This window comes from Aquarana catesbeiana, linkage group LG06 (genome assembly GCF_042186555.1).
Source record: "Aquarana catesbeiana isolate 2022-GZ linkage group LG06, ASM4218655v1, whole genome shotgun sequence".
NCBI classification, from domain to species: Eukaryota; Metazoa; Chordata; class Amphibia; order Anura; family Ranidae; genus Aquarana; species Aquarana catesbeiana.
The window spans coordinates 325651846-325664799 of record NC_133329.1 but is presented as its reverse complement, the minus strand read 5'-3'; the positions used below and the strand labels follow the sequence as shown (position 1 = coordinate 325664799).

General features: G+C 40.8%; 1 protein-coding gene across 4 annotated transcripts in view; it reads right to left on the bottom strand.

Moving 5' to 3' along the window:
• ZNF385B (zinc finger protein 385B) overlaps positions 1–12954 on the bottom strand; it is an 849407-nt gene that overhangs the window by 82901 nt on the left and 753552 nt on the right. The gene's annotated exons all lie outside the window — the stretch shown is intronic.

Below are 12954 nucleotides of genomic sequence, written 5' to 3'. Positions count from 1 at the left end.
CAAGCTAGCAGATACAAATTGCCCTAAAATCTGAGCTATCAGCAAACTTTTCTCTCAATGAGTGTAAAGTCCATTCTTTTTTGTCCAAAATTGACCAACCTGTTGGCGTTGGTGACACGCAAATCTGCAGCCTCTTGGTGAGTGGGTCTTGCCATTGAGTGGCCGCATATTTGTATACCACATTGTGAACAAAACTGTGACAAGGCAACGCTCTCGACAGTTACTGGCAGCTAACAGACAGTTCCCGATCACAAGCAGCTTTCCAATCATGTGACCGCTGTGACAGCCAATCACGGCAGTCACATGATCATAGACCCTGCCCCGCTTCCTAAAACCATAAAAGGGCTAAGGGGTTAAACACAGGCAGCCAGAAAACCAATAAAGAGTTGTTCCTTACCCCCAATATACCTTTGGTGTTATATCTCATCTATATATGTTTAATCTCAATTTATGAATTTAGGGTGACAGGGTAACTCCATATTTAAATGATAGAGACAGAATATCAACCAAAAATCACAATTTAAGGTTTCTTCTTGGCTGTCTAAACTTTCTATATGATTAAGGTCTGGAGAGTGGTTAGACCACTCCATAACCTTAATGTGCTTTTTCTTGAGCCACTCCTTTGTTGCCTTGGCAGTATGTTTTGGGTTCTTGTCATGATGGAAGGCCCATCCACGACCCATCTTCAGTGTTCTGACTGAGGAAAGAAGGTTTCCATGATCTTATAATACATGGCCCCATCCATTGGCCCCTCAATGCGGCAAAGTCGGCCTGTACCTTTAGCAGAGAAACAGCCCCAAAGCATAATGTTTCCACCTCTGCCCCCCACCCCAAAGCACCTTGTCCCCATGTTCATGGGGATAAGGGCCTCATCCTCACAACCCTGGCCGGTGGTTGTGGGGGTCTGAGAGCAGGGGGCTTATTGAATCTGGAGGCCCCCAGATCCTGCCCCCCATCTGAATGAGTATGTGGTAAATTGTACCCCTACCCATTCACCAAAAAAATGTAAAAGTGAATAAAGATAAGAGGCAGTTTTTGACAATTTCTTTATTAAAAAAAACAAAAAATAAATGTCACGCCGATGTAGATCCATTGTCAATCACGACGTCCTGCCGCAATGCTGACCCAAAGAAAAGAAAAGGCCCACTCCCGATGAACGCTTCCCTTTGTCTGCCTGCTCCGCCGTGTGACAGTTCTTATACAGGGAAGGGGAGGGACCACCTGGGGATGTCACAACTGCCTCCTGTCTTTATTCACTTTTTTTGGTGAATGGGTAGGGGTACTATGTACTCATTCATATGGGGGCGGGATCTGGGAAATGTAAGATTCCGATAAGCCCCCACAACCACCGGCCATGGTTGTGGGGATGAGGCCCTTGTCCCCATCAACGTGAGGACAAGCTGCTTTGGGGTGGAGGGACATCCCCATGTTAAGGGCATGTCTGTTATGGTTTAGGAGGGGGGCCCTTGCTCGCCCCCCCTTTCCTGACCTGCTGGGCTGCATGCTCGGATAAAGGTCTGGCATGGATTTTGGGGGGACCCCGTGCAGTTTTTTTTATATGTTTGCATGGGATTCCCCTTAAAATTCATATCAGACCCGAAATGTCAGTTTTGCTGCTCTATGCATGCTACAGATGCTGCAAACCAAACGGGGGGTGGTGTTTGGCCCATCCTTAGATCTCAGAGCCCCCTGCCCTAAAGCCCCCACCCCTCCATGTTGAGGGCATGTGGCCTAGTATGGTTCAGGAGAAAGCACCCCCCCCCCTTTCCTGACCTGCCAGGTTGCATGCTCTGATAAGGGTCTAGTATGGATTTTTTTTTTCCATAGCTGGGCATCGGCAATTGAAACCGCGAGTCATTTTTAACTAACTTCAATCTAACTTGTTTTTTTTTCTTAAGAAATGTCAGTTTTTCTGCAGCATGTTCTATGCATGCTACATGTGTGCTACTTTACAGGGAGACTAAGGGGACCCTCCAGGCACTATATTTAAAGGAATTTTTAATTTTTATTGCTGCATTTCAAGCCTCATTAAAATCACGGCTCCTCAAAAAAATTATCTTTTTTTTCCAAACATTTTTTTGCATTGATACATGTCCCCCAGGGCAGTACCCAGGCCCCCATACCCCTTTTATGGCCAATCACTTGCATAAAAGCCTTTTTTTAAACCAGTCACTGGGGGGGGTCTGACCATTGCTATAGTTATCGCATAGTTATCGTAAGCTTGGACCAGTACTTAAAGTGGATGTAAACCCGATTCATGAAATTTGAGCTGGCCACATATATCTGCAGTGTTTTCTCATCTCTCTTTAAAGCACTATGTCCCGTAGCTGTCTCCTGCTCCGTACTTCTGTTATCAGCCTGATAACTCCTGACAAGTTCTCTGTCACATATGATAAAAGCAGCCTGAATTTTGTGTTGGGAAGGATGCTATAAATAGATTAGCAGAGCCCTGAACAATTCAACGAACAGAGCTGAAAGTCTCTACCTATGAGGAGAGGGGGTGTGCGCCTTTCCTCCAATCAGCTGTCTTGGCTGTATGCCCAGGCTTCACTGCAGTGCTAACCAGGAAGAGAAAATCTCCTAACACGATGTGCACTTTCTGAACAGCATATAAAGATGAAGCAGATATACATGTAAAACTTATGTAGGGAGATTTGTTTTATCCCTGTGTATCATCTGAGGCTGTTCACTTTACTGGGTATATGTGAGGGTTTACATCCACTTTAATTACTGCATGCATTTATTTATTTATTTCCTTTTGTGAGTTGACTTTAATGCCTTTTTATGTGGTATTTGACAAACGTTTTTGGTGTTTGTGCTAAATACCGCATACAAGTAATAGTGAATTGACATTTTCATTATCACATGCGTTAAGTGGTCATGTGACTGTCATAACGTATGCAATAACCTTTAGTGAATTGTGCCAAGTATCTCTCTCCACAATACCATGCTGTAATAATATAGCTATAATTTTACAGTTTAATTTATTCATATTCATTTCCTTTTACAGAATCATTACATGCTGAAAATCATTTCAGAACATGTGCTAATATGAAGCTGAAAATAAATGTTCTAACATCAGTGGCAGTATTTATAGAACATAAGTATGTTTACATTTAATGCTATAATTTGAGGATGTTTGTATCTTGTAAAATGAACAAATGACAAACCGGTCTTTTTTCGAGGGCTGCTCATGTGAAATATGAGTTGTTCAAAAGGGCTTTTGGTACACTGAGAAATATATTATGATAAAACAAGGACCTAAAGAGGAAATCAAAGCAAATAATAGCACAAAACCCAGCGCTGTACAGTAACTAGCCTTAGGCACGTAGGGCATGCTTATTTATTATGCACATACATACACACACATTTCATTATACAGACACAATCTTATCTTTTTTTTATTTATATTTCATATTTTTTCCTACCCGTATCAAACTACTTTTATCAGCTAATATCTATTCTATATTTAATAAATGTATTCTACATGACAATGCCCAAGCGCTCTCTTTTTCCTTTTCTTTAATTTTTTAGTTTTGTTTTTCGCACATGCATTTTTCTTTTGACAATACTAGCACAAAACAAATGGGCACCCTTTTCCTGGTATCTAGGTAAAGCTTTCAGGAATTTTATAGAACAATTAAAAACTTTTTAGCATTTTGGGTGGATTGAAAAACGATTGTGCGCCATATGGGGGTCTTTATCTTTATCCACTCCTAGTGCAGCTTTAACAGGCCATACTTGCCTTTCCAGCTATGCTGCTGTTGTCGCCAGACTATATTCTCCCCCCATACCTATAGAAAATCCAGTGGAATACACCAAATACAATGCAGTGCTGTGCCCTGCACTCTCTAATTCACTCTCATTCAACTCTCTGATTCTCCATAGGCATGTATGTAAAACCTAAATAGGTTAAGGCAAGGCAAGCCAAGGCAAAGGACTGGATCTTGCTCCTCATAACTCAAAACTGATTAATTAAAATGTAATGCTTCACATAATGCAAATGTATTGTATTATGCCTATTAGTAGCTGGTTCTTAACCACTTACTAACCACCCCATAGCAGATTTACTGTTACAGGGTGGCTCTTCTGTGCACTTCCACCTATAGGGGGTGCACCTGTGCTGCCGGTGGACCTCTTCTGCTGTGATTATTCAGATTGATCAGTTTTCTAGCAAAGATGCAGAAATGAGAAGTCTGGAGTCACAACACATGACACAGTGTAATTTGTTTTTTCTTGTTTGAAGCAAACTGTTTCCAATTACATTTAATGGCTTTTCGACTGCAGAAAATTATGCTCATAACAAACACAAATGTTTTATCTTGAAAATTCACTGTTTTCAATGTCACCGGGTTCACGCCTTCAGTACCGTTTGAGTGACAGCTCCCTTTTTGTGCATTACCATTTTCAGAAGAGTAGCCTGATTTTACATCTCTAATGTAAGGGAGTGTATAATAAGTATGTCTTATGGACATCTGTTGAAGGCTCTCAATGGAAGACAGAGAGGGTGTATTATAAAGTGTATATTATTTAAGTAAGACGCACAAACTAAACGGCTTTCTCTGTATGCATGTCAAAGAGATTTTTGTAATTGTTAGATGATTTCTGCAATCTGAGTTTATATTCTTAAATGTTGGTAGTTGAGGAGCTAAACTCAAATTTCCATTAATCATTTAAAAAATTGCAGATTTAGCATCCTAAGAAATATAGAATAATGTATCCTTTGATTAATCCCTTGCTCTTGAGCAGCACATCTCTTACAATGCTTTGAAAAAGTATTCATATCCCTTGAAATTTTCCAAAATTTTTCATCTTACAACCAAAAACGTAAATGTATTTTATTGGGATTTTATGTGATAGACCAACACAAAGTGGCACATAATTGTGAAGTGGAAGGAAAATGATAAATCGTTTACAAATTATTTTACAAATAAATATCTGAAAAGTGTGGCGTGCATTTGTATTCAGCCCCCTTTACTCTGATGCCCCTAACTAAAATATAGTGGAACCAATTGTCTTCAGAAGTCACCTAATTAGTAAATAGAGTCCATCTGTGTGCAATTTAATCTCAGTATAAATACAGCTGGTCTGTGAAGCCTTCAGAGGTTTGTTAGAGAACCTTAGTGAACAAACAGCATTATGAAGGCCAAGGAACACACCAGACAGGTCAGGGATAAAGTTGTGGAAAATATGGTTGTGGCCAGATGGTTAAGTTAGATACGGCACCTCATCCCAAAGTAATTAGATAACCAATGAGTAAAGGGACAGGGGATTATAGCGGTGCTAAAGTATTAAAGGTGAAAAAGAGAGGAGAATGTAAAATTACAAATTTGTGGAAAAGTTTAAAGCAGGGTTAAGTTATAAAAACGGAGCACTGTTCAATCCATCATCCCAAAATGGAAAGAGTATGGCACAACTGCAAACCTATCAAGACATGGCCGTCCACCTAAACTGACAGGCCGGGCAAGGAGAGCATTAATCAGAGAAGCAGCCAAGAGGCCCATGGTAACTGTGGAGGAGCTGCAGAGATCCACAGCTCAGGTGGGAGAATTTGTCCACAGGACAACTATTAGTAGTATACTCCACAAATCTGGCCTTTATGGAAGAGTGACAAGAAGAAAGCCATTGTTGAAGGAAAGCCATAAGAGGTCCCTCTTTATCACTCTTCCTTAAAGATCAACATAGAAACAGTCAAAATAGTCAATACTTCCTAAATAGCTGCATCACATCCAACAGAGTGGTCAGCAGTTTAGTTCACTCTGACCCCCCCTCCTAGTAGTGATTTAGCAGTGGGGTCTGCATGTTGCACACCAATCTTTGCACAATCCACCATTGTAGTCAGAGCCTTCACTTGGAAATACGATACCCTAACCACCAAGGGCTGAGGTGTGCCTTGGCCTAGCAGGTCAGCATGACTAAAAGAGGGCATACCCTGAATGTATGAATATGAAGAAATGTACGCTGTTTATGAGTATATGTGAGAATTGGGGGAAACGGGTGGGTGGGAACCCTGAATACAATCCGACGCAGAATCAGACAGAGGAGGAGGGATAAATACCCCTCAGACTCCTACAAATACAGGCTAGCCTGCAGCCAGCCTTCTTACTTGTAGTCAGAGCCTTCACTTGGAAATGCGATACTCTGAATACCAAGGCCTGAGGAGTGCCTTGGCCTAGCTGGGCAGTACGCCTAAAAGAGGGCAAAAAGACCCGAATGTAGGTGTGATAAGAAATCTTGATGAAGGGAAGGTAACAATCCATCTAGTAGAGTAGCACACGCCAGATGGCTTCAGTATATGGATCCAGTATGTATCAGCTATAACTGGAGGAATACCAGCGTCCCATGAATTGCTGATAAGAAGGGACCCCCTTTTTGGAACCTGCGAACACTGCCCACAACCCAAATGAATGTCCTGTAAATGATTTGATTAAACCTGAAGAAATTCTTGTCTCACTGCTGAAACACAAGGCAGACAAGGTATACCGCTGAGGCTACATACAGTTCATACAGCTTATCCAGTGGGCGCAACTGTTAGTGTAGAAAATTGTTTGTTTGAGCCAGCCTGTTGCAAACAAACTAGTTAAAAGGTACAGTAAACCTGAAATTGAACTTTAAAACAAACCCTCACTGAGCACCATTCAGCCTGACTCTATTTTGTTCCAGGTTTAGGATGAGAAATTCTCATCTCATTGCTGGAACACAAGACTGTAAACTGTATGAAGCTGAGGCTACATCCAGTTTAGACCTTTTGCACACGGTACTGATGTTTGAGCATCAGCATTTTTGTATGTATTTCACTCCAGTGTTTTTATGTTGCACATATTTGTGCGTATTTGTGCATATTCACACATAGTTGTGCAAACGTGTATTTGCGAGCACAATACATTCACAAAGGTAAACTATATTTGGTCATGCGCCCCTATGTGCATATATGTGCGTATTTGCACTACGGGTGCAAAATATTGACTGGGAACGCAGATTTTTCTATTTTTTTTTTATTCCTGAATAAACAGCGCTTGTTTACATGCCTGTGTGTACATCGGTTGCATTTTAGATGAAAAAAAACTGTGCTGTACTTAGGGTTTTCAAACTGCAGTGTGCAAGAGGCCTTATAGATCATGCCCATACAGTAGAAAGGACTTTTTGTTTCATCTCAGCAGTTCAGCTCACCATGCTTCCCCCCTCTAAGCAGTGAATTGGTAGCATCATAGCCTTCTAAACGCTAAAGTAAACACAGAACAAAAGATCTGAAGGAGCATAACAGGATGAGATGAGCTGCTGAGAGATATACTTGAATGATTTTAATGTTTCTGCTGTGAATTTAGAGGATAAATTGCTCAACAGTGCCTGCAGCTACTGAGGTCAGTGATCGCTTGTCCTAAAGCTTATTTACTGCTTGTAAAGAATATGAAATACAGTATTTCACGGTCAGTGATCACAGTTTTTCTACTTTAGGAATTATAACAAATAATATAAAAAGGCATATAAACACTATCCCTTTCAAAGGCACATCCCAAGAAAAACAATTCATGAGTGCTACCATTTTTTTAAACAATAGAAATGATACAGGAAGTAAGAGAAAGCTGTGATTTTCCTCTTGGCGAGAGAAGGCGACAAATAACAGTATGTGCAGTACAGCAGTATTGTGTGTTGACACTGCAGCTTTAGAGAGCTGTACGCTTGTAGAAATTGTCTAGCTATTTTCTTCTTTCATTCTGCATGGAAGCTACATGTGCCGACATAATGGAAATCTACACTTCTATTGTGGATAGATTTAATACAGATGATTGTGCTCTCTCCGTTTCCAAGGAAATGGTCAGACTTAGACTTACATTTTACTGTCATGCCTCTATGCTTAATGGGACACCTAGTGAGTAATGAATGATTACTCTCCTCTTCCTCAGGGTAGAATAGAAAATGTATTTTGTTGATTGGCTTTACTTGAAAAGAATATATCTCTCTCTTCCTTTCAAAGGATTTATTACTTTCATGAGACAAAAATAAACACTCAGGTTTTTTTAAGCATAATATCCGCCATTGAAAAAAATACAGATAACATGTCAGAGAGGTTTATAAAAAGTAAAAAAAAAAAGAATCTTTTGTTAGCGCATTAGCGTGACAATTTTACTTTGTGTTTTTTTAAATAGTTATTTTAGAAGTGCACCCAAGGCATTAAATGGAAGAGCACAATAATTTCAAAAACCTGCAATTTTTTGTTACGTATATGAACTTTAACATAACGGATTATTAAAAAAAAATTGTATACTAGCAACATAGTGAGTGCAGGTTGTTTTTTCATACTTTGCTATTTACTCTCGTCATAATTTATATTGATTGAATTTTGGTATAAAAACTTTTCAGGGTAAAACTGTCCCATTACTACTAATGTACAAAGGAAGGTATAGTGCACTCCAAATGAACCCCATTGAGTACTATAGCAATTTATTGTGGTTGGGCCATCATTCAAGCATCAAATTAATTGTAGATATCACCAGCACATGGGGTGCTCACCTGGAGCCATTCATTCATCATGTATAAGTAACTTTTAGGAGCCCAAACACTAGCTCCATCAACAGTGTCTATCGACAGCGATGAAATCACCGACGCCTGATGAAGAAGCTAGTGTATGGATTCCAAAATGTTGCTTATATATGAAAAATAAAGGGCTCTGATTACGCACACCCTGTGCTAGTCAATTTTATTATTGCTACCTATGTGGCACCCCAGTGTCAGCGTCTTTAACCCTTTCGCAAGGAGCGTACACATGTATACAGCCTCGTGGTGGTAGGTCCTTATCCGTGGGGCCGCGTATATGCTGTGTTAACAGCGCACTGCACTGCAAGGTTTAGAGGTCAGTAATAAGTGATGCAGACTTTAGGGCCAATAGTAATAGACCCAGAGCTCTGGAGTCAGTAGTAAGTGATGCAGATTTCTGGGGTACATAGTAAGTGATGCAGAGTTCAGAGGTCGGTAGTAAATGATGCTAGTTCAGGGGTCAATAGCAAGTGATGCAAAGGTCAGAGTCAGTAGTAAGTGACACAGAGTTCAGGGGTCAGTAGTATGTGACAAAGAGTTCAGGGGTCAGTAGAATGTGACACAGAGTTCAGGGGGTCAATAGTAAATGAGGCAGAGGTCTGTAGTTAATAAGGCAGAGTTCAGGGGTCAGTAGTAAATGAGGCAGGGGTCAGTAGTTAATAATGCAGAGTTCAGGGGTCAGGTGTAAGTGAACCAGAGTTCAGGTATCAGCAGTAAGCGACGTGGAGCTCAGGGGTCAATTGGCTGTAAGTGATGCACAGTTCAGAGGTCAGTAGTAACTTATTTAGAGCTTAGGGGTCAATAGTAAGTTACAGTGTAAAAAAGAAACTGGCAGGTGCATATATCTAAAGCCCCTCTCCACACATAAGCCGGTCCCAGCTCGATCCGCGATCGCAGCAGCAGGGAGAATACACAAGTAGGCTGACTGCGCTTCAGCAATGTTGCAGATTAAAACCTGTATTTATAGAAATCTTCAAAAACATATAAAATCAGACATCCCAGTTCCCTGAAAGGATGGAGGACAGTAAACGTGTTTCACACAGACGTGCTTAATCTTTATACATGTAAGCAATGTTACTGTCCTCTGTCCATCCAGGGAGCTGGGATGTCTGTTTTTATATGTTTTTGAAGATTTCAAAAAATATACATTTTAATCTGCAATATCACTGAAGTGCGGTCAGCCTACTCGTGTGTTCTCCCTGTCAGTAGTAAGTGACTCAGAGTTCAGGGGGCAGTAGTAAATGATACACAGTTCACATGTCAGTAATGAGTCAGGGGTCAGTTGTGACGCAGAGTTCAGGAGTTAGTATTAAGTAATGCAGCGTTCAGGGGTCAGTATTAAGTGTCTGAGAGCTCAGGGGCCAGTTGTAAGTGATGCAGAGTTCAGGGGTCAGTAGTAAGTGACACAGAGTTCAGGGGTCAGTAGTGACGCACAGTTCAGAAGTCAGTAAGTGGTCCAAGCTGGACCAATGTAACTATTTAAAAAATGCCATATTTGGGATTCTTCTGTAAGTCCATATCATGAAGCTTTCTGCAATTGGGGTAACAACGCTGCTGCACTGCTACTTAAAACTTACCATACATGTTATTAACTAATTGTACAATCTTTGTACAGTCAACTTTAGATTTACCAAAACTATGTAACATGCAGATCTACTTGAACGATCCAATCATTTTGTATCCAATCAGACAGACCATTGCACTATATACAGTAGTTGTTGGTAAGCCTAAAGGTTTGTTAATGCCTTGCGCTGATGTGCAGCTATTTTTAATAGGAAGAGCCACAGTACATTATTTTTCTACAATGTGCTTTGCAGTGCTCTGTGACAAGTGATAACATGTTGCAGCACATTGTGCCTTCTTTACATGCAATATGCTCTATTTTTATCCAGTGCATAATATCATTCCGAGCATTGAGAAGAACTGTTTCATTGTATGGATGAGCCCTAAATTAAAGCATCAATGTCCTTCGTAAACTCTGTGGCTGGAAGCATGGCTCTGTCACTGCTGGTTCAAGCCTGTAGCCCCACCCAGGCCCACCCACTGCCTTCTGGTTTGGCAGAATTGGCTGCTCTACTGAAGTCCTCCCACTGTGAGCTGCAGTGTCTGGGATGCAGTGTCTGGGATGCAGTGTCTGGGATGTAGTGCCTGGGATGCAGTGCCTGGGATGCAGTGTCTGGGATGCAGTGACTGGGATGCAGTGTCTGGGATGCAGTGCCTGGGATGCAGTGTCTGGGATGCAGTGACTGGGATGCAGTGCCTGGGATGCAGTGACTGGGATGCAGTGTCTGGGATGCAGTGCCTGGGATGCAGTGCCTGGGATGCAGTGTCTGGGATGGGGAGCACATGAAACACAAAGGAGGATTTTGTTTGTCCAATAAAAAGTAAAAAAGTCACAGAGCAATATGATTTTAGTCCTGTATGGTTGCCACACAGAAGCCTTTAGATATACTCTTATATGCTAGTGACTAAAGATGCTGCTATAGCAGATTTTCATGCTTTGAAGGCAGTTGATTTTGTTGCATGCCTATACACCATTGTATAATCACAATGAACAAACCACAGATATGTAAAAATACTTTTTATCAAAAACACAGCTGTAAGACAAATTTTACTCCAGTGAAATATATTTAAACACAGTCTAAAATCTGTTCCTATGCTGCAAAACTACATTTTTTTTTTTTTCGATGCCTGAATCCTGAAATGACTAGCTGACATTTTAAAAACAATAATTGCCTGCATAAACCTAGTGAGAACTGTAATTCGTACATAATGTTGCTAACATAAAATGTCAGAATATTTTGGACAACATTATGCTGCAGAGAGGTTTGGCTTTAATGTAGCAAGTGGAGGTAAATTGGGTATCTGGCACTCCAGGAGGCAATGCCCTATTATGTACATTTGATTATTCAGTCTTTAGGTGAAAACCAGGTTGACCCACGGTAAGGGGGTGATTTAAAAAGAGGCAGCCATCCTCAGAGTGTGTCCAGCAACTCTGCAAGACATGTAAAAGAAACTGGGGGGGGGGGGGGCGTCTCTAAGTGTTGTATTAAAAAAGTATCTTCTAGCTGGGAGAAGTTCTGGTGTGATGTTGTGCTGAGTAGCTCTACATTCAGGATAACCAGGAAGTAGTCAGCTCCTGGAGCTGACTACTTCCTGGTTTTCCTGAATGTAGAGCTACTCAGCACAAAATCACACCAGAACCTCTCCCAGCTACCCGGGGAGCGAGGAGCCTGTGGGATGCAGTAGAACTGCCAGGACTACATACTAATGATGAGCATTACTCCCACTTATATCTTGTAAGTGTTTTTAATCTTGTGCAATAAATTATACTGTTTTAATACTACACTTAGAGGTGCCCCCCCCCCGTTTCTTTTACATGGTTTTAATGTAGTGGCATAGATAGATAGGTAAACAGTAGGACACACAGTAGGATAGATCTCCTTGTGTAATAGTACGCATTTCTGATACTGGAAAATCCTTGATGATGCGTAGTGCTTACCCCCAGCATGGCCTGTCACTAGACATGCACAAATAAGCCTCACCTTACAATTTATATTGGGCCAAGTTTAAATAATAAGTCTGTCATTGTCTGCAGAAATCCTTCCCTCATGCCACTTTTATTCTAGAGATTTCAGATTATTCATGTGAGTTTTCAAAATGATTTATAGTTTAAAAGGTTTGTCCACCCAGAAAATGATATTTTGTTATAGGTGAGTACTGATATATTATTTATATCCTCTCTTATGTTCTGTGCCCCTGGAAGTTTTGGGTGTTCCTGCCTTTGCATGTTCCAAGTCAACCTGTTGCATTCTCCATAATATAAAATTGAGAAAAAATCCAAGAGGGATTGGATGGCTGGCCATACATTAATATATTATTCTTATTTATTTCCTTTAGATTTACCTTCAACTATTTAGTGCAAGGACCTGCCTGATTGCATAAAAAACTGAAAGTGTTTAGGTCTGACCTCATATTATATGGTTCTGGTAAATCTAAAGGAACGGTAATTGTATAATGTTTGGCCAGTCTAAGGGACCCAAGCACACATCTAATGCCCCGTACACATGGTCGGACTTTGTTCGGACATTCCGACAACAAAATCCTAGGATTTTTTCTGACGGATGTTGGCTCAAACTTGTCTTGCATACACACGGTCACACAAAGTTGTTGGAAAATCCAATCGTTCTAAACGCGGTGACGTAAAACACCTACGTCAGGACTATAAACGGGGCAGTGGCCAATAGCTTTCATCTCTTTATTTATTCTGAGCATGCATGGCACTTTGTCCGTCGAATTTGTGTACACACGATCGGAATTTCCGACAACGGATTTTGTTGTCGGAAAATTTTATATCCTGCTTTCAAACTTTGTGTGTCGGAAAATCCGATGGAAAATGTGTGATGGAGCCTACACACG